Here is a 27,838-nt window from a genome sequence, read left to right as displayed (position 1 = left end):
TGTAGATACCATCAGAAGAGGCAATCTTGTTGGGACGGGGTAACGGATCTACAAACAAGAGGAAAAGTGAAAGCAATTGGCTAGAGAGTTTAATTGTACCAAACCAATCCAAGAAGGAGCCTGAAGAGACTACGGGAGTCCAGAAGTCCACCTTGGTCCAGGGAAGATTGTAGAGGCAGGAGGAGGTAGGTTATGGTGCTTCTACACCAGGGTGGAGGTTATAGCACAGGGGGAATAAACCAAGTGCAAAGGTAGGTGGGTGGATGGGAGTCAGGCCACACATTTCCGATTAACCCCACCAAGATGCCCCAAGTACCTTGAAAGCACTGAACTGGTACCCAGCCTGGCAGAGAACTTCCAACATTCTACCAGAATGAAACACATAAGAGGAACATCAGAAGGCAGGGCTCAGCAGAGCCTCAGAAAGCCCTGTTCACCAGGAACCCTGGTTCAGTGGCCTGGAAATCCCTGGATCCCAGAGGGAGTGGTAAAGGATTAGACTATCCTTTCACCCAGAAACCCCGGAAGGAGATGAGATACCCTCCTGGGGCAGGGAGAAGCCCATGTGGACATTTCTCCACTGGTCATCTGATTTGTTGTACTTGCAACACAGAGCACCTTGTTGGCTTAAACCTTTCGCACAGGAGAGAAATTCCCCGTTACTTTAAACCCTTTCATTCAGAACCTCACTGGCCCTAGCCTCGCGTTGTACCCTCACACTTTAACCTTTGTAATGCCCCGTTTTGTTGAGCATTGTGATCAACCTGACACCTTACGTTATTTGTTTGAGCACTTCTAAACACCCATACAAAAGTATCTCGAGTACTGGTCCCAGCTTAGAAGCACAATGACAGTCACCATAGTGCCATATCACACGAGTTATTGCCCATTCAGTGTCATTTTGTATGGCCAACGCCATGCAGTACTTGGAAAGAGGGAGAGGTGCATCCTACCTTAACCTGGACAGCACAGTGGCCATAGGGAATGGACTTGACAGCCCAGTAGGTGCACTCAAACGTTGTCACCGCTCAGAACACGACAGGTGAGCTGCTTTCACTGCTCTAATATCTTATTGCACTCAGAAACCATTCAGGATGCAAGGAGTGGCACGATCTCCTTTCTTTTTTACATCACCAGGATGGTCTCCAATACCACGGCTTCAATGGTGGGAGACCGTCAAGATCTATAGCTAGGCAAAGGATTGAAAAAATGTTGATACTTCCTCAGAGATGTTACACAGGAAAGAACCCAAGTAGAGCGGGCAGGGCAGTACCCACAATAATGCACCTGAAAGAAAACTGATGGTAAGCCACAGAAAAGCAGAATTACACCAAGCAGATCATATATCGGAAGACAGAGCACGAGAGTTGTCAGAAGGCCTGAATATCCCACTAGGGCAAGTAAGGAAAGCAGCACAATGGTTTGAGGACACTGAACGTGGACTACCTTATACTTTATTCCAACAAATTAAGATCGTGCAATGTTTTTTTACTGTTGCCACGCCCTTCTAAGCATGCACCTGTGTCTTCCCTCCCAAGCACCCCGACAGCTACTGACCCTGTGAGCCTCAGACCTGCCCTAGCAGGCATTGTCTGAGTGGGAGTTTGGCGTATACATAGCAGTGATGGAGTGAGTGAGGCAGACATATGAGCCAGAAGTACTCCAGCAGTGAGGGTACCATATATCCATGCAGCCTCAACAAAGCGAGTAAATTAAAGTACGTTCAGTAACCAAACTGGCTTTATAAGAAACCCTTGCCTGCAGTCACCATTTATTGTGTACGTGTGTTCGTTAATAAGGGCTCCATGCTGTCCACACCTAGGAGTACAAAAAGTATGTTTCTGCTAGTGTAATATTGCCACTTTTCAGATATGCTAAATTGTTACATTTGACTTTCTTTTCCAGTTAGAACAGAGGCAAAAACAAGTTGCCTGCCTGATTCATTCAACTGTGGACATTTCTCTTCAATTCCCTTTGCAGCTAAAAATAATCATCACATGTATGTTCATGAAGATGTTCACAACAATGCAGTTGTGCTGAGTAATTGTGAAACATAACACCATTTGCAAACTCGCTAAAGGAGATTAATTGGAACGTAACCATGCACACCCTCATTTACCAATGCTATAAATGTGTAAAGTACATTTAGCGGAACACAAATGATACATAGCTAATTTTGAGGAAGCTTTTCATACACACACAGACACACACTTCTGCTTTCTCTTAGTTACTGTCACTGGGAGTTCGGTGCTTGCGGTTTGGAAGATAGTCTGTACTAGGTGTGGGCGTGGCGTACCTTCTAGGCTACATGGCATGGAACATGCATTGTATACTGCAGTGGGGTGGGAATGCCTTCCATCCTGGGCAGGGTAAGCCCTCCTACCCATACTCCCTCCTAGTAGGGAAGGTATTGTGAAAAGTGATGGTCACAGATCAAACACAACCCCAAATAGGCCTGTCATAAATACGGAAATGTGTTGAGACAGGAGGGAGACATCCTTATGAGCCTGGGAGTGCAGGTGCAGATCGCTGTGAAACAGCAGCAGATGGTGGCTATAAGTGAGAGCAAGTGAATTGTGAAATATGCTTCGCATTTAACTTTTTTCATTTTTTTAAAACTAAAATCTCAAAACAAAACTTTAAAAACTAGAAAAATCCAAACACGCTAAACACCCTAAAGTAATTGTACACTTGAAACTCTGAATACATTTAAATGCCTACCTAATTGTAAACTGTACTACATACTAAACTGTCCTATATACTAAATGTACCTATACCCATTTCCTTTTATCAGATTGAAATTAGGAGCCACAGTCAGGAACTTCTTTAGGCGCAGGGAACCTCTGCACCAAAGGACGTTTACATGTATGTGGGACCTAACTGTATGGGAGGGTAACCCCTAATCTTATTTCACAACAGTTTCCTCGTGTGTAGCTCAAAAATAACCCTGCTAGTATGTCTTGGTGTAGGCAAGTAGGCAGATTAAATCTTATAACTCAAACTCCTCTGTATCACATAAGAACTTTTCACATAGCACCCATGCCAACTCTCCCCATCTATCCACCTGTTTATACCCATCTACTAGTTCCTAGCAGTCATTGTTCACACCCTTTCCAGCTTCATCTCTCCTGCCCTATCACCTAGAACAGATGAAAAGAACGTACAAACTATTAACCACTCGCTTCTCAGCATTTTCCATAATAGTTTGACAAGGCAGTTATCAGGCCTTGTTCAGAGGGAATCGGCTCTGTGCTGTGAGATGGAAGGGGTACAACAACGGCATCCATAGCGCTACCACTAATGTGGATAGTGGCAGCAGAGAGGGCTCTAATTCCTACTCCCTTGTGACTGAATGCAGACCCTCATCTCCAACCGTGCCTTTATTGCATGATGTGTGGAAATCTTTTTTCATTCCTTCCAGAGCACCAGATGAAGATGAAATCAGGGGAGAGACCAACTGATACCCCACAATCGCCCAGAGCAACAATCGGTGACCCAGACACCCGAGAACAACAACCTTCCAGGAAGCCGTCTAGCCAATGTCCCACGTCAGAAATCCAGAAACACAGCAAGAGAGAGAGTGAAGCCTCCGGATTTACGCATCCACCGCACACATAGTGGTTCACCGCAGCGCATTCATGGCTGCACCAGCATCATTTCCTTGGATTCCCTAGACCACCTGGGACATGTTATGTGAACTGGGACACTCTCAGATTTACCTTCAAGGACATGGGGAACCAGCCCCCACCTATAAATGACAGGCATGCACAGAAGAAGTGGGCAGGACTTAGTGCCCATTTTATGCCTTTCTGTCACACATACACCCTAAGGGAAAAGACATCAGACCTCTGGCTAGTAAAAGGAGACCAATCCTTAGAGATGAGGGGCAATAGAAGATATGAACAGGAAGGAGAAAGTGTTGGATTACCGGGCGAGGTCAGTGATGGAGGAAGACCAAGAGATCAGCAGAAGGAAGGAAGGAGCAGAGGATTGTGGAGCAGAATGTGGGAGAAGGTAATTGGTTTAGGTGTGATAGTGGTTCTGCAGTGTGAGAGATTGTATGTGTGAGCTGGAGGGAGAGAGAAGTCTGTAGAAAGGTAGTGCGAGTGTGAGATGGCTACCATAGAGTGAAAGGAAGATGTTTGAATAGTTGTGTGGGGGGTGATGAATCCCATGATATTATCTCTAGGAACCCAATATGGGCTTCCTCTCCTGTGACTAGGGAAAGGCAGCCCCTCCCTGATCCTGACCCTGGGGGTGGTTTATGTGGGAGGATCACAGGGGAGGAGACTCATGCTGGGAGACAGCATGTGTCATCTCACAATCCCCCTATAATTCGTAAATTGACAATGGCTTATTGTAAAATGGAACTTAATGATACACCCTTTTCTATGGACTTCAGTTCCCACAATGCTAAAAGTACTGGGAGGAAGATGAGGAGTCTTGAGGCAATGATGACTCAGAATGGTGAATATTCAAAGGTGTGGTCTAGTCGTTGCCAATTGAAACACCTTAGTTGGATATTTAAAACCTGAGATGAAACCCACATGAATAGTGATGGTGAAGCAGAGGAACAAGGTCAATGAGCAGTTCATAGCACTGCGGGAAGCACAGCTTGGAAAGCTACCATCATCCAAGGTGCAGAAGCAGCCACGCAGAGAAACCAGCAAAAAAGACTACACAGTGCATTCAGCGGAAGAAAGCGTACTAAGAGGAAGCCCAGGTGAGAAGACGGGCTTCCTGACCAGCATGTGGCAGACGGGTATCGTAGCTGAAGATCAACAGAGAGTTTGTCGTTCAAGGAGACCACTGCATCACTTATCCGAAGCTCGTAGAGGCTAGGAAGAAAGCCGACAGAAAGCAGAAGCACTTCCGCAAAGCAGAAGAGTCAGCAGGAGCTGCCGCAGAGAACCACTGAGCCGGCAGGGAGGTAATGCAAACCCCACGGCACTGCTTGCAGTAAGACCGTCCCAAAAACAACGTTTTGAATACCAAACTATTGAAAAAACAAAACAGAACATATTTGATGAATACTAAACAGTTAAAAAAAAAACGAAGTGGCAAAGAGGAAAGTTCCCTCATAAGAGGGGAATGTTTGTAAACAACATTACCCACAGCCAAGAGGCTGTCAAAATACTTTGCGCAAATTACCAGTGGAGGAAGCCTCAAACTAGTACTACCCACACCCAAGAGGCTATGAGAAGTCTCTATTAAGATAGGAAGTGGGAAAAGTTCACAACCAGCATTACTATCAGCCGAGAAGTTGTGAAACCCCCTTAAGAAGGAAATGGAAGTATAAAACCCCTTTTGAGAGAATATTGGAATCAGTCATACCATCAAGTTTGAAGTCAGTTGTAGGAGATTTGTTCCCGACAGGCTAGTATACCAGGAAAGGGATTACAGTAGTTAGTCCTGGCAGGCGAGTGGACCAGGAAAGAAGATGATGATTTGCTATGATTGTGATAGAAATATATGTGGAAATAACTTTTGTAGAATGAAGAGTTATTAACATGCAGTAGAATTAACAAGACACGTGGCTCTTTGCTATCATGACAAAAGTGTTCTATTTCATGAAGTAGTATTGAGAAAGAGTAATGTGCTACCTTGACAAGAATAAGTTTCCTTTTGAAGAAAGTGTCATATGATAACAGAAAAATTCCATTTGGTTTTGGAACCTGTGTTTTGGGTGAGACAGTTAATCTTCCCTTGCAAGAGAGATATTGTGGAAAACATTGAGTTATCTGGACTGTTAACCATCGGTGGTGAAAATAGCATTTATTATTTCTCTAAGAAATAATTTGTGGTTGAAAAATACTTCTAATTCTTTGAACTGAACTTTGTTGAAACAGAACAAGAATAGTATTTCTGAATTGATCCAGGAGACGGTCATACAACTCTGGCCACAAGGAATACTTCCAAGAACATTTAAGTTTGAATTACAAAATTATTTTGTTGAACAAAAAGTCATGCATACTTTCCTTGTATAATAAGATTGTTTGTATTCTTGTCAGGGCGTGAGGTATTTGGATACCAGGTCATTTTTCGTTAGTTTAGGATTGCTAGGTAGGGGCCTCTGTATCAGGTTAGCGAAAGTTAGGCTTTTATCAGAACCCCTTTTCACTTTGAATCTATGGCAAACTTTACCTTTGTGTCTTCTCACATTTCTGACGCCTCACATAGGAGGAGCGTAATAGTAAGAAGGGGAAGTAGTGAAGTGGTTACATCAAAGGGTTGAGGCGAATAGTAGAAGGAGTGAAACGTCGGAGGGACGAAGACTTGGTAGAAGGAGCAAGTCAAGGAGAATGGTAAAAAAGTCATGGCAAAGAAGTGAGTGGACATGACAGATCTAGTCTGAATAACAGAGCAAGTGCAACATACTGATGTAACTTGCATTAGAGCACTAGCCGATTGCTAGAGTAGTGACACTTAGGAAGGAGGGAGTATAGATAGCCTGCTTACAGTGAAGCCACACACAGGAGAATAAAAGATCCAATACAGTAGGGGTTATCATTCGTTAGAACTGACCTGAGTTAGAGAGGAGGTTCATGGGCAGACAAGAGACAGTGGGAAGGCCCTAGACACTACAAATAAAAATAAAATAAAAGCCCTTCAGCTTTCCTCAAGACGCGGGAGCTCATGGTCCTTATTAATGTAATTTGGTGGCGGAGAGCCATTAAAGGTTCACATACACATAGGCGGCTCCCTGCCCGCACGCCAAACTTTCATCATTTGCAAGGCAGAGTGCAAAGGTGCAGGGAAAAAGGCAGCCTACATGTGTGTACACCACCTTCTGCCCTGAACGTTTGCACTCTACTGTACAAAGTGAGTAAATGCTGCCTGGCATGTACACGTCGGGCAGTGTTTACTTTGAATTGGGAGCGCTGCATGCCATGCTTGCACGGCAACACAGTAAGGTAGTGATACTACAACCTAGTTTTTTGATTTTTTCACCATAATAACTTGACCTCTCTCGATTCATTGTACATGGTTGCCTCCTCAGAAATGATAAAACAATGGTTTCTCTACACCGCCCTTCTCTTTCCACACACACAGATTCAACTTGGCCTTACTTGGTCCTCAGGTTTGGCAATTCCAGAAATAGGATTCAGGAGTTAGCCTTCTGAAGCCTTTAAAACATCTCCGGGGGAATGGAGCTTTTTTACCTATATTGTCTGCTTGCGCATATCTCGCAACCCACACACACCCAATGCAACAATTTTACTCTGGAAATAATAAAAATAATTGATCTTCATGCATATTGGCGACACTTAAAATATATCACTGTTATCTTGCTACAACATCTCATAGAACATGTAGGTATCAGGTCCAATGTGCTTCTTCAGACATTCTTTGATGCCTCATCCCTACCCACTTCCCTTCCCAACCCCTCAGCTCTCCCTCTCAATCACCTCTTTCTTACACAGATGGGACATGGTATCCCTGACTCTTGGACAAGCGTTGCCACTCTGAGACCACCATGGTTGAGACTTAGTGCAGTATAGAAGCTCTTTACATAACATTACATACCTGTGTCCCCCCGATACAGAGTGCTGTGCAGACCCAAGCAGCACCAATGGATGATGGTGTGATGTCCTGTATCATCCTTATGAGTTAGCAGCAGGAACATGTTTAAAGTCTACCATACGTCCAGAGTGCCATCACCTGGAACAGTACATCTGTAGAGGAGGAAGACTTTATTCATCTTCACCATTGTTTTGATTCCTTCATTTGTAGCCGACAGACGTGCACTCTGTTTCGAATGATGGTTCCATCTGCACTATAAACATGTTAAGCGTTGACACTGGCAACAGGGCACACTAGACTGCCAGACTACTTAATGTTGGCCGCCAAGTCATTTCACTGTGCCAATAAAGCAAAGGCTTTTCACTTATGGTCAACAATTCATTATCTGAGAGATACTGCCAGAGTATTTCTTAGGGTGCCCTTCTTGATAACGACAATTGTTCTGTTGGCAGGGTCTTGAATCGAAATATGGCCAAGCCTTTCCAAATTAAGTTCTCTGCTTTAGACTGAAATAGGGAAGCTCACGTAAAAGCCAGACAAGTGTGTGCTGCTGCGCTCTTTGGTAACAGATAAAGGAGACATCGGGGATGCTAGTGATTTGCACCACACTGGCAGCAGTGGAAAGAATGATAGTGTTGCTGGTGGCACCACTGGGACTGCTCTGTGTGGAAGTAGAATAAGTAGGCAGTTCTCTAGATGCCTACTGGAACTTTTCAAGCAAGAGTTCATTTTCTCATGTGCCACATTTCACTCCAGGATCCATTTCTTGTATTTTGCCAAATCACCCTGTGAAAAAAGACAATCAAGATATGTAGCATGGGTTTAAAACTGTGGCACAGAACAACACCTGGGAGCAAACTATGTGTTATTCCTGACATATATTTGTAAGTGGAGGTGTATGCCGCTGGTCAGATTTAAAGCTTCAAAATCTTTTAATCCATTTTCTTGCCCCCTGTCCTTATTCTGGTTTTTGAGTAGAGGAACGGGAGGGGCCACATCACTGATGGAAGTGGTATCATTGCCGATAACCTGCTTAATATATTCAAAAGGAGCTAGAAAAGCTGTTTCACAAGGCACCATCGCGTAGGAGTCAGACATGGATGAACCAGCTTTACCTTTGTGTAGCCTCACAAAATCATTGATAGGTTTGTGTTGTTCAAAGAGGCATTAAGCTATATGCAGGGTTGAAATTCATTGAGTGTGAACCTTCGATATGCAATCAAGTCAGGGGATTTGGGTTGTTGGACCGTGGCAGAATGGTTTGCGGCGGAATTCACCATAGTTAATTTCACATGAATACAAATTTACTGAGGCCATCCCCATCAAACTCATGTCCTCCCAATTCCACAGTACACCCCCCCCCCCTTACCAGTTCTCCGTCCGCCGCCTCTCCTGACCCTGCAGTGTCGGTTCCATCCCTCCAATGTGGGTCAGATATGGCGCTGCAGGGTCCCCTTTTCTCTTCTCCTGTCCCCACCTCCAATGTTCAGGAAGTGGGGGAGATCCCTGCAACCCCCAAAGTCCAACAATACCAAACATGGGTAGCGGGGTACACCCCCGCTCCACATATTCGGTATTGTACTGGCCGAATTCAGTCAATGTACCATTTGATCGATTATATTTGATCAATTCGGGTAATACCGAGTTAGAGAAGCCCATTCGCAGTTTACAATCTTCTCAGCATCTTCCCTGCTTTGAAGGAATTATTGAAATGGGCACAAACGGTAAAACATATGGCCATTACTTTGGCAACTTCAGTGTCTTTTTCTAGGACGTCCTGTACTATGAGGTTCAAACTGCACACAAAATAGGGCATACTAGATTGTCATTGCATGCACAATGTTGCTACCATTGTACCTGAGAACAAAACCAAGAATCAATAATTTTAGATTAAGCGATCTAAAACCTTTGGGTTAGAAATCTTCAAAGATGTGTGCTGCTGTGTGCACCTTCTCCATTCAAACATTGAAAGAGTTGCATGCTAATGGTTTTTTCAGATATGGCAGTTGAAGGAGTGGGGATTTACAGTCTGGTGTGCAGTTCCTTCATACAAGTTCTATGTGTATGATGTTCATATAGTTTGTTGCCTGTCCACTGGTCCACCAATCTATTGTCACATGAATGCTGTGCAAAGCAGACTCAATCACTGATTTGCAGACGGTTGTTAGGTGTTCTATGAACATCAGGGCCTGCAACAGTGGGAAATCATGTACAGCTGGGTAACCCACCTTTTGCAAAAACGGCTTTGGGAAATCCCTGGAATCCTTTGGTGTCTACCAAAGAATAGGGCAGATGTTGAACTGCCAAACTTTTTTCCAGCTTCTCATTGGAATTATGCACAAAGGGATGGTTTATGAAATATTTTGTAGACCTGGTGAAAGCAGTCTTGATGCTGGATTGTTTAAGAGTACTAAACAGTGAAAGTGTTGGGGTGCCTGGGTAATCACCATGAATGAGCAGGGATGACATCACCGTGCTGCCTGGATGGGCACAATACTTTATGCCTTGCTCACATGTTGAGGATGTGTTGCAACAGTTCCTTTGCCATAATCATATTTTCCGTCTGCAACATGTACTGTCCCATTAGATGATTCCCGAGCATCCCACCTGCGTTTGCTCTTTTCCTGATGCGCACACCGATCCCTGCAATGATTGATTTCCAAGCGAATCCACTGGCATCTGTAAAAATTGGGTGTTTTGATCCATGGCTGAGCAAGACTGCTGTTTTTTTTTTTTTTTTTAGTCAGCACTTTTCTGCTTGTTCCAGTTTGCTTTTTTAGTGGCATTTTGTGGATGGTGTGGCCTCTCAGGAAATGGAGTCTCTTGCCCGAGTAGTCTACCTGCAGGGAAAAATAATATATAAGTATGCATGCACCGTACAAACAATGAATGCACTTGTTTGTATTTACAGTATTCAGGCTTTGTTAGAGGAAAAGAAATTCAAGTATGATAATTGTTTGTATTCTAATTAAATGTGCTCGTGAATCTATTACATATGCCATTCTGACTGAACCTTTAAACCACGCCGGAGCAAAGGCTGTGCGAAAGCCAAAATGAGCTAATTAGCAATTGCCAAAATTGTTTGCAAGTCTATACACTACTTCAATTTTACATTAATTGGCAGTCTGCAGATTTGTTTTTTCTTTCACACTTGATGTAGCATTCACTGTATAATCTTTTGCTTTTCTCCTTTGCAACGCTTCCTTGTTAGTCTTACGAACTCCCATTGCAGTGCAGAAATTCATCTATTCGTTTAAAAAATGTAATTCATGAAAAACACCATTGTGACCAACACAGATTAATATTGATCAGTATTTGTAATAAAGATTAACAAAGAAAATAGTAATTCATGAAAAAAAACATTATCATTAAATCTATTTGTTAAAAAACAGTAAAAAAAACATTAAAGTGTCATAATGCCTGTGACCTGGATCTACTGACCACTTCCAGGGCCGCCTTGAAGGAAATTGACTAAATCATATAAAAACGTTGCATCATCACAGTGCATAACAACAGCCAGACTATCCATGCGTGTTGTAGATGGGGCCTAATCCACCGCTTTCTCAGGTTCTTAAAGAATTCTGCAGTCCAGCAGGAAGCGCGCTTGGTCTTCACCACGTCCCAGGCCACATGGGCAGACAGTGTCCAAGCCAAGCCATGGTGCCCTTGTTCTAAGTGGCAATACATTTAGCTTGGCCAGTAAGATATTCGTTCTGCATTCAGCAGTCTTTATTTTTATGATGGCTGGTGCATAGACCGCTTGAATTGGCCTGGTTGTAGAATTTTAAGGAACATAAATGTGCACTTCTCGTGAGAAGGGTTTCTAGCTCAAGCTCTAAGGATATTTCCTTTAGAAGAATGCTGCGCTATCTTCGTTTTAAATCTCCCAGCGCCATTACTTCAACCCCCATCTTTTTAAATGGCCGAATTCACACTTAAACCAGTGCCTCGGATCCTTACTGGTGTTTTGCACAGACACTCTTAAGGCAATCCTGATATTTTGGTTCGCAGAGGTGCCCAATTGAACATTCAGATAGAATTCTAAGAACCTTTGCTGGGCTTGCAATGATACGCTGACAATCCCCAACTCGTATCTTAATGCATCCCCTGGGGCTCTACGACGGAGGACTGTAATCCTTCGTAGACCAGAATTCAGCAATGTATCCAAACATATATACATGGTGCTGCCCCAAAGATCTCTGCACCATAGAGGGTAGCACTGTTCATCTTTGACCCAAGGACCTGAAAACACTCCAGGTGTTTACCACCAAAGTTGTAATATAGAAGTAAAAGGCCTCTCAGACCCGCTGTCGATTGTTTAACTAGAAGGTTCCTATGGCTGTTCCATACCCCCCCTGCTGAAAATACCAAACCCAGGGATTTATATTCCTCCACCACCTCTCTCAGTTGATTATTCAACGCCCCCATAAAGTGATGATTTCTTTTTTCCAAAGAATAGTACCTTGGTTTTTAGAGTATTCAATTTAAGGCCATTTTCCAGATACTATATATTGGAGTACTCAATGAAACCCCCTTAATGAAAAATGAAATAGTACAGTAACCCAATATGTATTTCTTTTTTTTTTTTAGTTTTATCATCTGCTAACTCACGGGGGTTTAGCTTCCAAGCGCAAGGTAAATACAAAACAGGTCTTGGAGCAACATATATACAAGGGCAGGCAGCATGGGGTGAGTTTGCCTGCCAATGAGCCAGTCAGTATTGGAGTTCTGAGCAGACAGTGGTTTAGGCTTTTGCTGAAGCACCATTGGTTACAGAACTTCTGGTGCTTGCAGATTATTTGTATTACAACAAACATAAAACAAATGAGGTAGGTAAAAGACAGAGAACTTAACCTTTAATTTGCCTGCACTAGACTTGGTAATCAGGTAATGGCTATGTGTGGCTGTGGCACAGATGTGCCAATCATAAGATTTAAGTGCAGCAGTCAAGTATAGCGTCAATAGGCAAAGGGTTATTTTGTGAATGTATGCTGGCATATATGATTAGAAACAATAATTAAGGTGAATACAAATAATGATTAACGTGAATTCCAAAAATTGCAGTAATTCATGAACAGTACCAGTGACCAAATATTATGTAAGATTATACATATCAATGTGAATAAACAATGTAATTCATGAAAAAGTACCACAAAAACCCACACAAAAATACTGATAGAAATAATACAAAATAAAATCATCTATATTGCCATTCAAAAAATAATAATGAATGATAAACGCGAAATACGGTAGCATTAGGAAAGTTAATTGACAAATTGCAAACAAATCACTGCAGAGTGTAGAGTATATGTATATTTTAACACATTCCCAGTGGTCAGAAGAGTGATCAGAGGAAATGGTAGAAAGAGGAGGCGGTTCCTGGTCAGCTGCATATGTCCAATCCAAGACCATAGACAATTGATGTGAGAGCTTGTGGGAGCTCAGTCCGTGTCACCTCACAGCCCCGCATTGCCGCCAGGTGTGTGGCAGACAGAAACTGGGTCAGCCAAGCAAAATCTGAAACCAATTTTTGCACATGGGTGAAATCAATTCCAGTGGGCCCATGGGAGCGTTACGAGTTTGCAAGAGACATACAAAGACTGAAGAGGAGGGTCCGTTTCAGTAAATAAAGGAGGTGGAAGACCTTTGTGGAAAAAGGATGTTGGTTGGAGAGAGGATTGGGAGGAAGTTTTAGAAGAACCCACAGGGAGGCTGGAAGGGGGATTCAGGAGGAATTTGGCAAAAGCAAATAGGAGGGAGGTGAAGAGAACATCAGAGAGGTGGTTGAAAGGTCCTGAAGGGAAGGATGAATAGCTTACAGTAGGGGGCAACATTGCTAGTGGGGTGAAAGGGAGTACTAAAGAAGTTGTAGGAGGACAACAGGGTAACATGGAGGAGGGACCACCTCCTGGAAGGTTGAGAGGAAGATCTTATAAGGTGAAAGAAAACCAAGGGAGGGATCTAGGGGAGGGCCTGTGGGGTGAAGGAAAGATGAAGCAGGTTGGAAGTATCAGAGGATAGGCTGGAGGTGCCACCAAGGAGATACAGAGGAGAGGAGAAAGAGACTGTTGCAAACAGTCAAAGTGGAAGTCAAGATCAAGGTTTAGGGGCATAGAGGCAGGTCCTTGGGACAGGGAGGTGGTGAAAAGTAGGCGGCCAGTTTATTAGTTCCCTGAGCAAAGCTCCCAGGGGTTTGTCAGTCCTAAACAAGCCCCTGCTTCCAAAATTGCGAGCCCAAGCATACAGGCACACATGGGCCCAGAGATCCCTGGGATAGACTTCCGGATGTATCAAGGATGAGAAGTAGATGACCAAAAGTGGCAGAACAAGGTGCCCAGAAAAAAATTGTCAATTTCTCCCTTTTTTTATATTTCTCAGTTTCATGACAATTTGCAACTAGTCATGTGGGGACATCCCATATCTGTTCCTGGACATATAGTTACTAACTCTAATTGGAGAAAGTTGGAATGGGCCTAACCGGTCCCGAGCACTGTGAGTATTGGCCATACTTATTGCTGCACAATGATAGGATTGCTGATACCTATTGAATCCTGGTCACACCCATTGCTGGCCATGTGGAATTTCTACATACCAGTTGCTAGGCAGTGACAGAAATAGCTAGCTAGCTGTTCATGTTACTTCACATGGAAAGTGTTTTCAAATATGTTACTGGCCATTTACAACTTGCCACTTCTTTTATTATATTATAATTGTTTTTTTTAAAGACACGCTTAATACTGAAGAGGTTTCCAAGTGTGAACCCGTGATTCCAACTTGTGCTGCTCTGCATCGTCTTGCTTCCAAGAGGAGCGTGTTGCCACTGAGCTATACTAACTCTGCAATTTTTGTTAGGCATGTGGGACTAGTTATACATGTTGCTGAGAATCCTGGAATTGGCTATACCTGTTGCTGGCCATGTGAAGAGTGGCACCGACTTCTATTACCTGCCATGGAAAGCTGGCAATACTTGGTTACTGGCCATGTTGAGATGGCATTGTCCTTGCTTCCCGGTTTTTGAAGCGTTGGCATTCTCCCTTGTTACTGGGGACTGCCATCTCGACTATTGGCACATGGTGACTGTTTTAGATCTGCTGTCGCTCAGAAAGTAAATACAGAAAAAGATAACATATGAAATACTTTTTGGAGAAAGAAAAATAGACCCGTAACTAGGAGCTAGGAGTCTTATTGTTTACAGCAAACAATTAAGGTTCATTGGAGAGGGTCGACAGCTGCAAAGCTGCATATGGTGTATGTTCCCCATAGCTTTGCAGTGTATCAGAGGTCCTGGCCACTCAAATGCAACTGGCCCCAAAGTAGTGAGGTGCACTGGAGAGTGCATTCAAAGGGATGAGCAGGATTGTACAGTGCCTGCCACAGGCCAGGCACTCCCCAAATAGGGAAGTGCATGTGGCTAGGCGCTCTCCAATAGATACCAAACGGTAGGAGGGCAAGCAGTGGTTCAGGACACGCCCAGGCATATGCTGCACAGCATTCAATAAAATGGAGGTTATTGTAGAACCTCTGTTCGCAGGCCCCGACACACTACAAAGGGGTTGAGGCGCACTGGACTCAGGCCACAGATACAATATTCTCAATTACAATGGAAAGTATTTTCTTTCCTATATTTCCACTTATGAGATCATTGTGTGATGCAATGAGTTACTTAATTGATGGTCAGATGTGAAATCATAAATGAGGTGCCTGAAGTTAAGGTTCGATAGTGACAATTGGTCAGCAGGGATTTTACAAGGGTCTTTAGTTACCTGTAACCTTAACCCGACTGAACATTTTAAAGGATTCTCAGAGGCTACCCAATAGAAAATGCTGTAAAAATGCTCTTAAAACTAACTTTAACGCCTTTTCAAGTAAAGTTTTTAATTTAATTTATCTGGGGTTCTGCATTGTAGAGCGTGTATTGGCACAAATGTACGACCTGTAATGAAATACCATTGTAAAGATATTATTTTACTGTATTCAAACATTCATCGAGTATTATGCACTCTACACTGCATCTCACTCTATGAGTCTCCTGCCAATTGCTCAAACTTATAAGCACATTTTCTAGTTTACTTAGTTTTCTATAAGGATTACATTTGTGTGCATATTCTGTGTAATCAGCTGGGCACACCCGTGTTTTCATTTCATTTGTAGAAAGACATGCATGTTTTTGTTTGCCTGGGAACGCAAGTAAACCAAGCCAATGTGCTTTAGCAATTCTAATCATTGGCGAGTGAGAAATGTGGGGGGGGGGGTCTCTGTGCCCATGTGCATGTTGAGGGACTGGCGAGTGATATTTAGCTACTAGCTTGCAACTTGATATGTGTACCCACTTTGTACTCCTGCTTTAATGCATGAATTATAATATACAAATTGTGTCTACCTAGATTTTTCTGACCCTATGAAAGAACTCCAATTCCATAGTCCCTTTCATAAACTGGGACTGAGACAGTTTATGCATTTAATCCCCTCCTTAAAAAAAAATCATTAAAATACAGGTAAATAGCCGGCGTTCGTGGCCTGAGTAAATGATAATCTACTTCTGTGTACTACACAGTGAATTGTGGCTTAGTTGCTGTCAAGCAAAGACCCGGAAAGGAATGCTTAGTAATATTATTGCAAAACTATGCATCAGTAAGAAACAGGTGAACCTGAGTTTTTGGCATTCGCATGGCATCTTAAATTATGGAGAAATGATGAGCTTCAGGTTGTAGATACAGCATAGCCTGTGACATCATCAGGTCGCTGAAACAGACATCAAGTATATTGGCTAGCACTTTATTGTATGCTGTATAATGGACTGCAATCTACAGATGAAAATACTTTCAGACGAACAGAACTCCCGATCTCTTAATGGAAAATCTGCTTTGTTCTAATGACTCGCGATTGTGTAAATGCTGCAGGAAGGTACTACTCAGAAACCGAAGCAAGAGAAATACGATATATGCATCTGTGATGGTTTCAATCAGCACATCTCCTGCTATAAACGTTCTATGTAGATCCAAGAACAATTATGCAATGTTTGAAATGTTTTGTGCCTATATCACAGGACAACTCCAGCATTGCAGTATAAATGGCTTGCATCCATAAATGAAAAGCTATGATTTGGCAGGATAGAAAATGCATAGAAATCGGGTTGTCCACCTCTAGGCTTGAAGGGCTGCATCCATGTCGGATTTTCAGTATATCCCTCATCATTTTTTTTTTTTTATTTAAAAAGTTGTTTTAATCAAGTAAATCTTGATTTTTCAACATACAAAATTTACATAACGTATTTAAAATTAAAAGAAAACATATTATGAAAAATAAAATTGATATTAACAAAAAAAAAATTACGTCCATATACAAATTTACATAGTCAATAACAACAAACTAATTAAATACATATATATAAATACATACATATACCTAATCACTTTAAACAAAATAAGATCAATCGAAAAACAAGTAATAGGATAAATCCTGTATCTTAAACTTGATTAGTGAACTCCTTAAGTGCGACTTTGCACACTATCTTTGCCTTTAAGTCCCAAACTATACAAAAAACTCAATATTGCATATCTAACAACTTTCAATTGACTATTAAATAGGAGAAACCAGCATTATTCATGAGATACATTTGCATACAATGATTCTAAATCTATCCACATTTTTCCTCATGAATATTAATGAGGGATATCCTGAAAACCCATCAGGATCCCGGCCCTCGAGGCCTGGAGTTAGACAACCAGTTAACTATTTTAACAGGAGTTCAGAAATCTTAGGCCAGACACACCTCCTCTATCAACTTTCCACTTTCTCAGTCAAAGAGTTTTGGGAGGTGGATTGTGTTAATATACACCCGACTACAGGAAGCAATGATAGGGTGTCACCAAAAGGATAAATCCTGCATGGATAAATCGGGGTTGCTTTAGAGGAGTAAGAAAACTTGGGGTATTAGAGAGAGTCACTCTGCGACTTGGACTCTTGGATTTTTCAGCTACCCGTCGCTCTTGGAGTAGCCAGGAAGTGTTACCCACTCCTTCTTAAGCAGAAATTCAGACAGATGGTAAATAAGTTACTCCAGGCACATTTATTTAAGGTGTGTCCTTCAGCCTTGGGCCTTATTCAAAACCAGACATAAACTAAATCATTCTACATGTATTAATGATTGTGTGTTGTGGACAGAATAAAAGGGGGCTGTATAGGGTAGGATTCAAAAGGTGAAAAAAAAGAGAAGAAAGCAATTCAAAAATATCATTAGTTATTGGGTATTTGCTTTGAACTGTTGTCATTCAATTATTGGATCCTGCAAATGCGTTAAACAGTTTTACTCACCCTAATAGCTGTGTTTGCATGTCACATCACTTAAGAGTAACTTCAATCTTGTGATAATCCCTTTTTTCTACAACATAAACATCACTTGTTATACTTTGTATTATACTTTGTATCATATTGCCTTTCAGGTAGTCTTGTTTTTGCCTTCCGCTTTACATTGGTATATTCCTCTATGAAATAAATTCAATTCTGTCTATGATCGTATGTTAGTTTGATTCTGCTGTGGGTCCATACATCTCACCCAAACCTATTACTAAACTTCTTTTTGCATAAGTATTGTGCCATTAAGTTGCCTCACAATAGCGGATTGGATGTTAATTATTTAAAATCAGTTCCTTAGTTCAAGTGAACTGGAGGCTTCCAGCCCTTTAAGGCGAGGTAGCAATACCCTTGAGATGGATGGGGATGCAGAAATTATTCAAACATCAATAATCGAAACGACTCAGGTAGTTGGCAAAAGGATAACTGTTTTAATATCAATTATCTAAAACAGGGAGTACAATGGACATCACAGAGTAAGTTCCCTCTCAATGCATCTTAAAATAAAACATTCTTTTATAGCAAAAAATCATCGTAGGTGACGTCAACTACGTATTACTAACGTCATCCTATGTGGCAAAGTACAAAAACCTATTGAAGACAGTGATAGGGTCTAAGGGAACATCCAAGTATACGTTCCATACTAGTTTCAGGCAGTGAATAAAGTGATTTGTTTCTTATCAGGTGGGGCAACTAAGCCCTCCTCTTAAACAGGTCACTCTGAACATCACCAAATACACAACGTCCCATTGGCTACACAAGCTATAGGACCCATAATCACGCGGCCCCCTAGCATTGGTTGGTACTCGAACCTCCGTCAGTACTTTTCCACCTACGTTAGCAGCACACAGGCTGAGTTCCAGGTGCTGGTGAGCTAATCTTAACCATAGCTTCCCACCAATTAGCATAATCATCTATCATCACCTCAGTGGTCTGCTGTCAGTTAGGACTTTGAACTTGTCCTTGGGAGTGTTCTTTGCTCTGGAGAATTCAGGGGAGTGAAGGCATGCTCTGCCTCCATGCGTAGGTGTGATTGGCATCCACATCCAACTTTATCCCACCATGTGACTGAGGACCACAAAAAAAAAAAAGCTTTTGGTGCATTAAAATACTATTTTCTAATAGATCCCTGACGTCTTCCTTGTTTTTGTCCATGGCTTCTGAACAGGAGCTTAGTTCTTTCACACGATTTGTATCCAATGTCTGCTCACCCTAGCCTGATATGGCCTTGGCTTCTTGGCTCATATCCAGCCGCGTCTTTCTGAGATTGACTTTATAATTCACTTGTTTCCTAAGTGTGACACACTGGAAAAGAGGCCTTCCTTCTTTAGCCCAGCTTTGCTATAGTACGTAGTGGAACATACATTGTTTACTCACTCCAATATATATGTACATGTTGGCGCATGCTGCAATCTATTCACTATAAAGCTAGCCTCAAGAAAGAATACTTCATCTGCTTACCGTTCTTTGCATATGTACACGTGTAAAACAACTTGATATCTTCATCCGTTCTGTAGCATAAGTTTCTTCCTCTTGATCCCACAATGTCATTTATCTTTGATACTTTCTTGATGCCTTATAGAATATCTGCATTCTCTAATCTCTGCATCTCTTCTATGTATGTCAGCTTGGCTCTGTGTGACGTCACCATTCTTATTTGCCATTTATTTGCTCTGTTTCTTCCGGGATTTCATTCAAGTGGCCATCATACTGTCTCATATGCAGGTATGGTTTTCTCAATGGGAACCTTTCTCCCAGGATTCTCCTCGGTAACAGTATTTTCACTGGTACCGTATGTGTCCCACACTCTGGTTCCCACCATATAGGCAATATGGGTGAGGCGATTGAGGTGGGGGTACTTGGCTCCTTCTCTACAGAAGTAAAATCCACACATTGTAAACTGATGATGGGCCCCATTCGGGGGTTATATGCTCCGCCTCCCACTCTCCCACTCCCTACAGAGTTTAAACTCAACTTAGAAGATTTCTACCATAAGTATTGTCTAAGTTCCCAAGTAAGTGGTTTTTCTATCACAAGTCTTCTAAAAATCTCTTAACTTGCCTGTATTCCAGGAGCTTGGTCTGCTCGCGACAGCATTCAGTGTTCAGAAAAGGGGCCACCATCTTGGAACTGGTTAGATAAACTTGCACGGGTTACTCCCCGCCCATTAATAAGATTACTAATTTGCATGTAGGTTACTCGAAATTTCCTTCACGAAAAGAAGACAGAGCCCGTCTTATACCCCAGCATTTGTCATAGAAATACAAATTCCATTTGAAACATTGTTTCTTATTTAGTCTGGTCCCGTTGTTATATGACATAATCACTGGTGTGTATGAATCTAAATCATGGTTGGAAATTCTATTTAGATTTAGACTGATTGGAAATCATAAAATTTGTTGTTAGTTGAAAGTTAGTTGAGGAATCGGAAATTCCATTGTTGGATTGTCTGTATTCCATTGTATATTCTAAATAGACACATGTATAGTCTCAAATACATCTATAGCAGTTGGTCTCCCTAATCACTTCTTGTCCAACTCAAATCAAACAGGTAACTTTGGTTCGGTGGCAATTCCTAAGTGCGTTATCTTCATAGGAATTAACACTATTTCGTTATCCATGTTTAGGCCAATTTCTGTGGGTCGAAATGGACAAATAATTCTCGCCTCAGTTTGTCTCATTAGGCGTTCCTTGTTTCCCCCTCTCTTAGTAAATGTGACTTTTCTAAGACCTATATACTTGATCTCATGTTTACTATGCATCTGATGATTCTTTTGCCAGTGTGCCGCAAGGGGTAATCTAGGATGTTAGCTGTTATATGTTCCCTTATCCTAGTTTTGAGTTGTCTGATGGTGTTGCCTATTACACAGCCACGTTAGTGGCTGTGTAGTTAAGTTGCTAATCCCACAGGAAGAGCACTTTTTGGGTGGCTTATAACTTCGTTCTCCCTAGACAAATCTTCACCAAACTTTGCAAAAAATAAGCATATGGCCCACTCTGAATTTTTATGCAAAGTTTAGTGAGGTTTGGTCGGGAGGGGCAAAGTTACAGGGGGGGCCCCAAAATTTCTTTTTGTCCCCATAGACTGAATGGGGGGGAAAAAACTTTGCTCAGGCCTAAGGCCCAAACCACTGGAAGAATTTTCTCCAAATTTGTGGCAGGAGCAGCGGCTTGCTCCCGAAAGCGTGCTTTTGTAAATTTGGTGAAAATCCGTCCAGTAGATTTTTAACAAAATGCCCAAAAACGAAGTCACAAAAAATGAGTGATATCTATGTCCGATTAGAGGACACACTTCCCTGTTCGCTCTGCGGACAGTGTCCTGATTGGCTAATCGGCTTGCGCCATGTCCGCAGACATGCGACGTGTCCGCTGATTGGATGGTGAAGAGCGTGGAGTGCGTCAGATTTTTGGGAACGCCCGCCATCTTGTGTCTGCGGACAACCACGGACAGCGCAGTGGGAAATGGTGGAGAAATACAATTTTGGCAAGTGTATTGGCGTGTAAGACTGTTTGGGGAGTGGGGGAGTAAGAGATGGGTCAAATATTGTATCTATTTAGGTGGCAGGCACCCCTGTTGTGTTCACTGTGTCCGCGAACAGACGCGCTGTCCTTGATGTCCGCAATCGACTCAAATGGGGGTGTCCTAAGGACACTATACCTGTCCGTACTGTTCGCATGCAAGTTGAAACTGTTCTAAGAACACACATGATGTCCGGGATGTCCGTAATTGGGAAGCAGAGGTGTCCCAAGGACACTATACCTGTCCGTACTGTTGGCAGGCAAGTTGAAACTGTTCTAAGAACATACATAAAAAATGCCCATATGGCATAGTTAAAATGTTTGATTCTATGGGTGTGATCTATGGGTGTGATATGCTGCGGTGGTTGTGGCTAGGGCCTAGATTCTTGGGTGCATGGCCGAAGGCCGTAGTAGTAAGTACATTAGAAATTCTTGTGGATCTTCTTGTGAGTTTATAGTGAATTTCACCATTCCAGCACAGTAGTCCAATTCTTGTCTTATCCCATGAACACCACACGTGTTGTCAGGATTGTTTGTTGCATTTCTACGAAGTACTAACATTTGCAAACACAATTGATCTGTACAGTGTAAGTAAATGTTGTCAACAATTGGTGGTAATTAAAATAGAATATTCATTGCTACATTTGCGTAGCAACTTACACCAGTTATATTTGAAAATTTGAATGGATCAGATAGGTCTGTGTCCAAGTCATTTTTTCGGAGTGTTTGCTGCTTCTTTGAAGAAGTACCTGAGTTACTTTGAGTAATAGGTTCTTCTTTGGTTGTGGTCATTGATGAAGTATTAGCTTCTTTTTGTCTCTCTGGAGGATTTGCAGTGAGATCCTGTTGCATTTCTGTTTGAATTATTTTTCTTTTACGTTTTCATTTTTGTGAAACAGGATATGTTTTTAGATGGGGGTGTATAGTGAACGTAGTCTATTGTATTCTAAAATGCAAGGAATATCAGCGTTTACTTTACTTGCATCAAAATTCATTAGAAATAGACCATCAAGTGAATGTAAGCGTGATAGTGCTATGTAGCTCATGCCTTCTTTAAAGACAGTGTTACCAATATCTATCAATGCTTTGTCTAGGGTAAGACCATGTGATTTATGAATGGTGACTACGTATGCAGGAGTTAGAGAAAATTGTTCTGTGCGTACATACATGCCTTTGAAGAGAAGGAATCGAGCTGTTGAGCGCCCTATCCTTTTTACTTCTCAAAGTTTGTCAAAGAGAATATTGACAAACTGAATGTTGTTGTCACCGAGTATGTTTGAAAGCCAACAACTGTACCCAGTGCTCCATTAACTAGTCTTTGCTCCGCATCAAGGTTATGCTTAAGCATTACTCTACAGTTTAAGGATAATTTAAATATTTTTTCCAAACCAGCTGTGTTGGAAATACAATTTTCTAAGGTATTGTCTTGTTGTGTCTTGTTGACACATGGGTAGTGTCATACCATGTGCGTCCAGTTTGTCTGTTGCGTAAATTTCAATTATTGGTTGCATTTCTTTTTTCAACATTGTTTCATTGAATTTGGAACAGCCTGCAAGAGTTGGCATTAAGGACATACAATTGACATTTGTGTGCGTTAATTGTTCCATAACATCAGTAGCACCTGAGTTATGGCCATAAAGTTCATGGATGTGCCGGGTTTTTAATATTGCTTGTGCTTCTTGAGATAGTACACCAACTCTAATACTTTTAAAATGTTGGTGTAGGTGAGGTCTGCAGACTGTCACATGTTTTCTGTTTATTCTCTGTATTGGAAATGTTGCAAAAAGGTTGACATTTCCTGTGCTGCCAACAGTTTTCCGACAGAGTTTGTGTCCTAAGGTTTTAAAAATTGGTTCACCTTTCACTGGTGTGAATTGAAGAAGATCTCCGAAAACAATAATGTGTTTTCCTCCAAAGAGCTCTTCATAGTTTGTTTTAAGTACTTCTTGTAATCTGAGGTGAATCAAAGCCAACATTAGGTTGGAGACCAGGCTCACTTCATCGATTAGTAACATTTTCATTTGTTTTAACACTCTGCGCAGTTCCATTGCAGCTTCTGTAGAAAGTTTGTAATATTCTAATTTGTTTTGGTGTTCTACTGGCAGGAGTAGTAATCAGTGTAAAGTGACACCGCCTATGTTGTAGGCAGCTAAACCTGTGAGGGCAGTTACAACACCTAACAGTTTGTTGTTTGTCAATTGATGAAGGAACTTGCGGATGATTTTGATTAAGAATGTTTTGCCTGAACTAGCTTCACCATTGACGTATACTAGTATAGGTTTGTAATTTTGGCAGGAACATTCTTTATGTTCATGTTGTACACCATGTGCAATTTCTTTTGTTACTTCTTGAAAAATGTTACACTGCTCATTGTTTAGTTTTGATTGTAGTGTACTTAGGTCTTCTGTATCTTTATACTGACGCATGGTGTTTTCTACTTCTGTCATAGCTAATTCTGCCTCATTTGCTATTAGTGGCTGTCCCAGTGGTTCTTGGCTACCTGTTACAGAAAGTTGACTACTGTCAGGAGTGTCCTTATCTAGTTGGGCCTGGAGTTCTTCTTCGTGTTGCTGTCCATTGTGCATCATTGTTTTGTATTGTGTAAAGTTTACATCGGTGATAGTGCTTTCATTTGCTTTGAAAGCGTCTTCATAGGAGTCATAGTTATCTAGTATTTCTTCTTTTCTCCATGGTTTAAAGAGTTGTAGCAGGGACATGTAATATAGTTCTTTATGTTGAGGAGTTTTTAATTACAATTTGATATGATTAATTAAACTTGGTTTGGTAAGTTTTACTAAGCTGCCTTCACAATTTGACACTCTGTATCTACCTTTTTTTTCATCGGGTTTTATATTATTTTTGTATGTGAAGTTTTGGGCTATGTGGTATAGACACATGGTTTCCAAAGTGGTACTTCTGTTTGGGTAGTATGTGTCTAGTAAATTGTTTTTCAAAAGGTCTTGGCTGTTGGGATCATTTTTGGCTATTGTTTCTATGTCGTCGTATGATTTGAGAACTCTTTTTCTAGATTTAGCAGGACCAAGACTTAGCCATACTATATTTTCAGATTTTCCATACAAAGCAGTGCTGGTTAAACGATCTGCAGCTTCATAGCAGCCACATTCTCTATGGGAGAGCATTTTTATGCCCAAGCTGTACAATTTCTGAGACAGTGTTTTGTCTGATGACAGGTCATTCCAGAGGTCTTGAAGCTCTGTTTTTTTCTGCTTTAAGTAGGCTGTAACATATTGTGCAACTGCAATGGATTTGTCTGCAATGTACTGCACATCTATGTTTGCATTTCACAATAGGGCAATGATTGCATTGTAATCATTGATATATCATGTAATATGTATTTGTAGGTGATTTATCTTAAACACTAGGTATAACTGAAGACATGAAGTTGTTCACTTCACCTGTTTCTGTAACCGGTGTAGGGAAACCAAAACGGTATTTGGTGTAGTATTTCCCTTTCTTTTTGTATTTGCGATGACAATATTTGCCACATTTGTGTCTTTGAAATTGTACAATTTGTGCATGAAGATCACCATTTGTTGCTTCTGATGGAATTTCACAAGTGACATATTTTTCCATAAACTGTAACACAGTGGCATCACTGTCTTGACCAAGTTTAGGAGCATCTTTAATCCATAAAAGCATGTGGATATGTGGTGCTCCTCTGGCTTGGTATTCTTTTCTCCAAAAGAAGTGTTGCACTTCTCCGAGGGGAGGAACCGTTTTATTACAAATAGTGTAGCATAGCAATGAAGAGATGATGGAAATATCTTGAAACATTAACAGGATCTAGAGAGCAAAGTTCTCCAGGTGTTAGTATATCATTGTTTGATATGCATAGGAAATCATGTAGATCTTCCCATGCACATTCTGCACAACTTAATGTAACAAACCAAGTGGGTGGGCCAAGGATTCTTATCATACAACGTACATCTCTGTGATGTCGGAACCAGTACTCTTTCGTACCACGCATGTTTGCTAACAGATTTGTAATGCTTGATTGTAAAACTTTATCTTTTTCTTGCACTTTTTGTAGTAATTGCGTAGCTGACATATTTTGAAAGTAGGTTCCTGATTTTGTGTGTGCAACTCCGTAACAGAGTTGCTAGATCACTTTCAAAGAGTAGTTGGAATATGTATTCCACATTTTGTCTACATCTGGGATCTTCAGAATACATTTGTAATTAGCGGTATTCTGATGCTGTTATCTGAGTGGGTCTATCATCGTACATTCCTCCTTTGCCAGTAGGAAAGAGTAGAGGAAAAGCATGTGCTTCTATACTTTTTCCCCATATGCCGATTGGTGATCATTTCGTTTATTGCATTTGGTACGTTTCTAGTGCATCTTCTATGGTGTCATTAGAGTGTAATGGATACATTGTAGAATGGTCTAAAATATTTGATACTGTAGCAGGATCTAGAAGTTCAAATTGACCAGTTACTGGTGACTCTTGAATTATTACAGTTGTTTCCCTTAAGTTTTCTTCAATATTTATTTCTTTGTAGTATTCATTATTGTCTTTTAGATATTGCAAGGCTTGTCTAACTTTATGTAAGTCTACCAGTTGCCAAATCTTTTCGTCTTTTGTAGGTACACCATTTACTAAGACAATTAAAGATTGTTCTATTGGACGTTCCACTCCCAGAGTGTGCACATTTTCTTTTATATCTAATGGTAAATATACTACTTTGCCGCGAATGCCTTTTACCAATTCAGAGGGAGGTAATTTTGCTGTTTTTGGTTGAAGGCGTATTATTGCTTGAAATGGGTACACTGTTTGAATTATGATGCTCTCATATAAATTGAGTTGTTGCAGGGGTTTTGGTAGAGGGAATGATTCCAAATTATTTGTGATAGCATGTGAAGGAGTTTGATTGTTGTCAAGTTTTGTAGTGCAGTAACTGCAAAGTGTTAAGGGGTCAGTTATTTCATATTTGTTTTCTGCTATAAGTTAGAGAGATAATTCAAACCATTCGGAAGCTTCATTGTCTTCTATTTTGTGTGTTATGTCTATAGTTTTTGTGCTACTTTTATGAAAAGTTCTGCGGCAACACACACACACATGGTTTGGTACTTCAGCAGATGTACTTTTGAATTTTAGTATTTCTTTTTTATGTGTGTAGTAGAAGGTTGCCATGTGCAGAATTGTTGCTAGTCTGTTGTAAAGCTATTGCATTTTGTAAGTGGTTTTCTCTTCCAAAATATTTACTCTGGATATGGTTGATTTCTTCGAGTAGGTCTTTGGCTGTACCATGTAGAAGAGTGTTATTTAAATTGGCTAGTGCTAAAGCAGGACTTTTAGCACAGTACAGTTTATAGACTTTTTATAGTTGAATGATGTGTTGATATCATTTTGATATGATGGAAGCTTCTTTTGCAAATAGGTCCTGAAATGCAGGCCAATAAATGTCCTTGCAGTCCTGTGTATTTGCGCACTGGACAGGTATCCATATTTTGCAGCAGTTTTATTTTGATTTTGTCTTTGCCTTCCACATATTGATTGAGGAACTGGCGTAAAGGTTTGAAAGATTTTTTGGCAATGTTACACATTGACGTGCATGACCATTTATATACTGGACATTCTGGTTCAGTCGAATGGAGAATTGATTCTGAGTTTTCTGGGGATATTTTTGTAAGCAGTATTTCTTGTTCCATTATGGTATTATTAAGTTTTTCATAACCTCGTCCACTGCTATGGATGGCAATTGTGTTTGTATGCTTCTTCATTGAAATATGGTTCTGTGCTTGTGGTGTGACTCCATTCACCTCCACAGATATTTAAGAAGTTTTTTTGTTGACATTCTGTTTATTCAGAAGCCTTTTTTTGTAATTTAGTACTTAGTTTTGTTAGTGGTTTCATTCTGTTTAACACTAAAATAAATAACTTTCTTTTGAGTAGGATTGCACTGTCTATCAAAGCTTCTAAGATTAATTTTCTATGGTAGTTTTTAAGGGTTGTGCATGATTTGTCTCCTGTTTGTATAAGATTCCGAAGGACTCTGTGACGGAACATTTTTGCTGATATACTTTTTTGGCATTGTTACTTCCTACTATATCAAGATTTATAGGAGCAGTTTTAGCAGTATTGGTAGCTGCATTTCTGTTAATCAGTTTCTGTTTTCTTTTACATTTTGATAGAGGAGGCAATGTTTCTGTACTGGAAGATTGTTTAGTTTTGCTAAATGACTATTAGTTGTTTTGAACTTTTTGTACAAACTCTGCTAGAGATGGATGCTTATTTTGGACATTTTTATTTTCATTTGCTCTATTTCTGCGTTGCTTTCTACGAACTTGCTTTCTGGTAGACATTCTGTGGGGTCTGTTGAGACAAAAATATAGAAGGTATGGGTTGGGCTGTTGTGCAATGTATGTGTGCTGTGTGCATGAGTGTCTGAGTATAATGCTAAAGATGTATGTGGTGGTGTG

General features: G+C 41.0%; 1 long non-coding RNA gene across 6 annotated transcripts in view; it reads right to left on the bottom strand.

The window, feature by feature from the left end:
- LOC138526120 (uncharacterized) overlaps positions 1-27,838 on the bottom strand; it is a 338,403-nt gene that overhangs the window by 269,043 nt on the left and 41,522 nt on the right. For 4 of the 6 annotated variants that reach the window (XR_011283494.1, XR_011283489.1, XR_011283490.1 and 1 more), the window contains exons 2-3: positions 8,894-10,364; positions 7,528-8,310 (exon numbers count right to left, since the gene is read on the bottom strand). This is a non-coding gene — a long non-coding RNA (uncharacterized lncRNA). The remainder of the gene's footprint in view (positions 1-7,527; positions 8,311-8,893; positions 10,365-27,838) is intronic. The other 2 variants (XR_011283491.1, XR_011283493.1) reach the window with 2 other exon arrangements.

The sequence above is a fragment of the Ambystoma mexicanum genome, chromosome 7p (genome assembly GCF_040938575.1).
Source record: "Ambystoma mexicanum isolate Mex_15411 chromosome 7p, UKY_AmexF1_1, whole genome shotgun sequence".
In the NCBI taxonomy this organism is placed as follows: domain Eukaryota; kingdom Metazoa; phylum Chordata; class Amphibia; order Caudata; family Ambystomatidae; genus Ambystoma; species Ambystoma mexicanum.
This window is presented reverse-complemented; position numbering and strand designations above follow the sequence as displayed.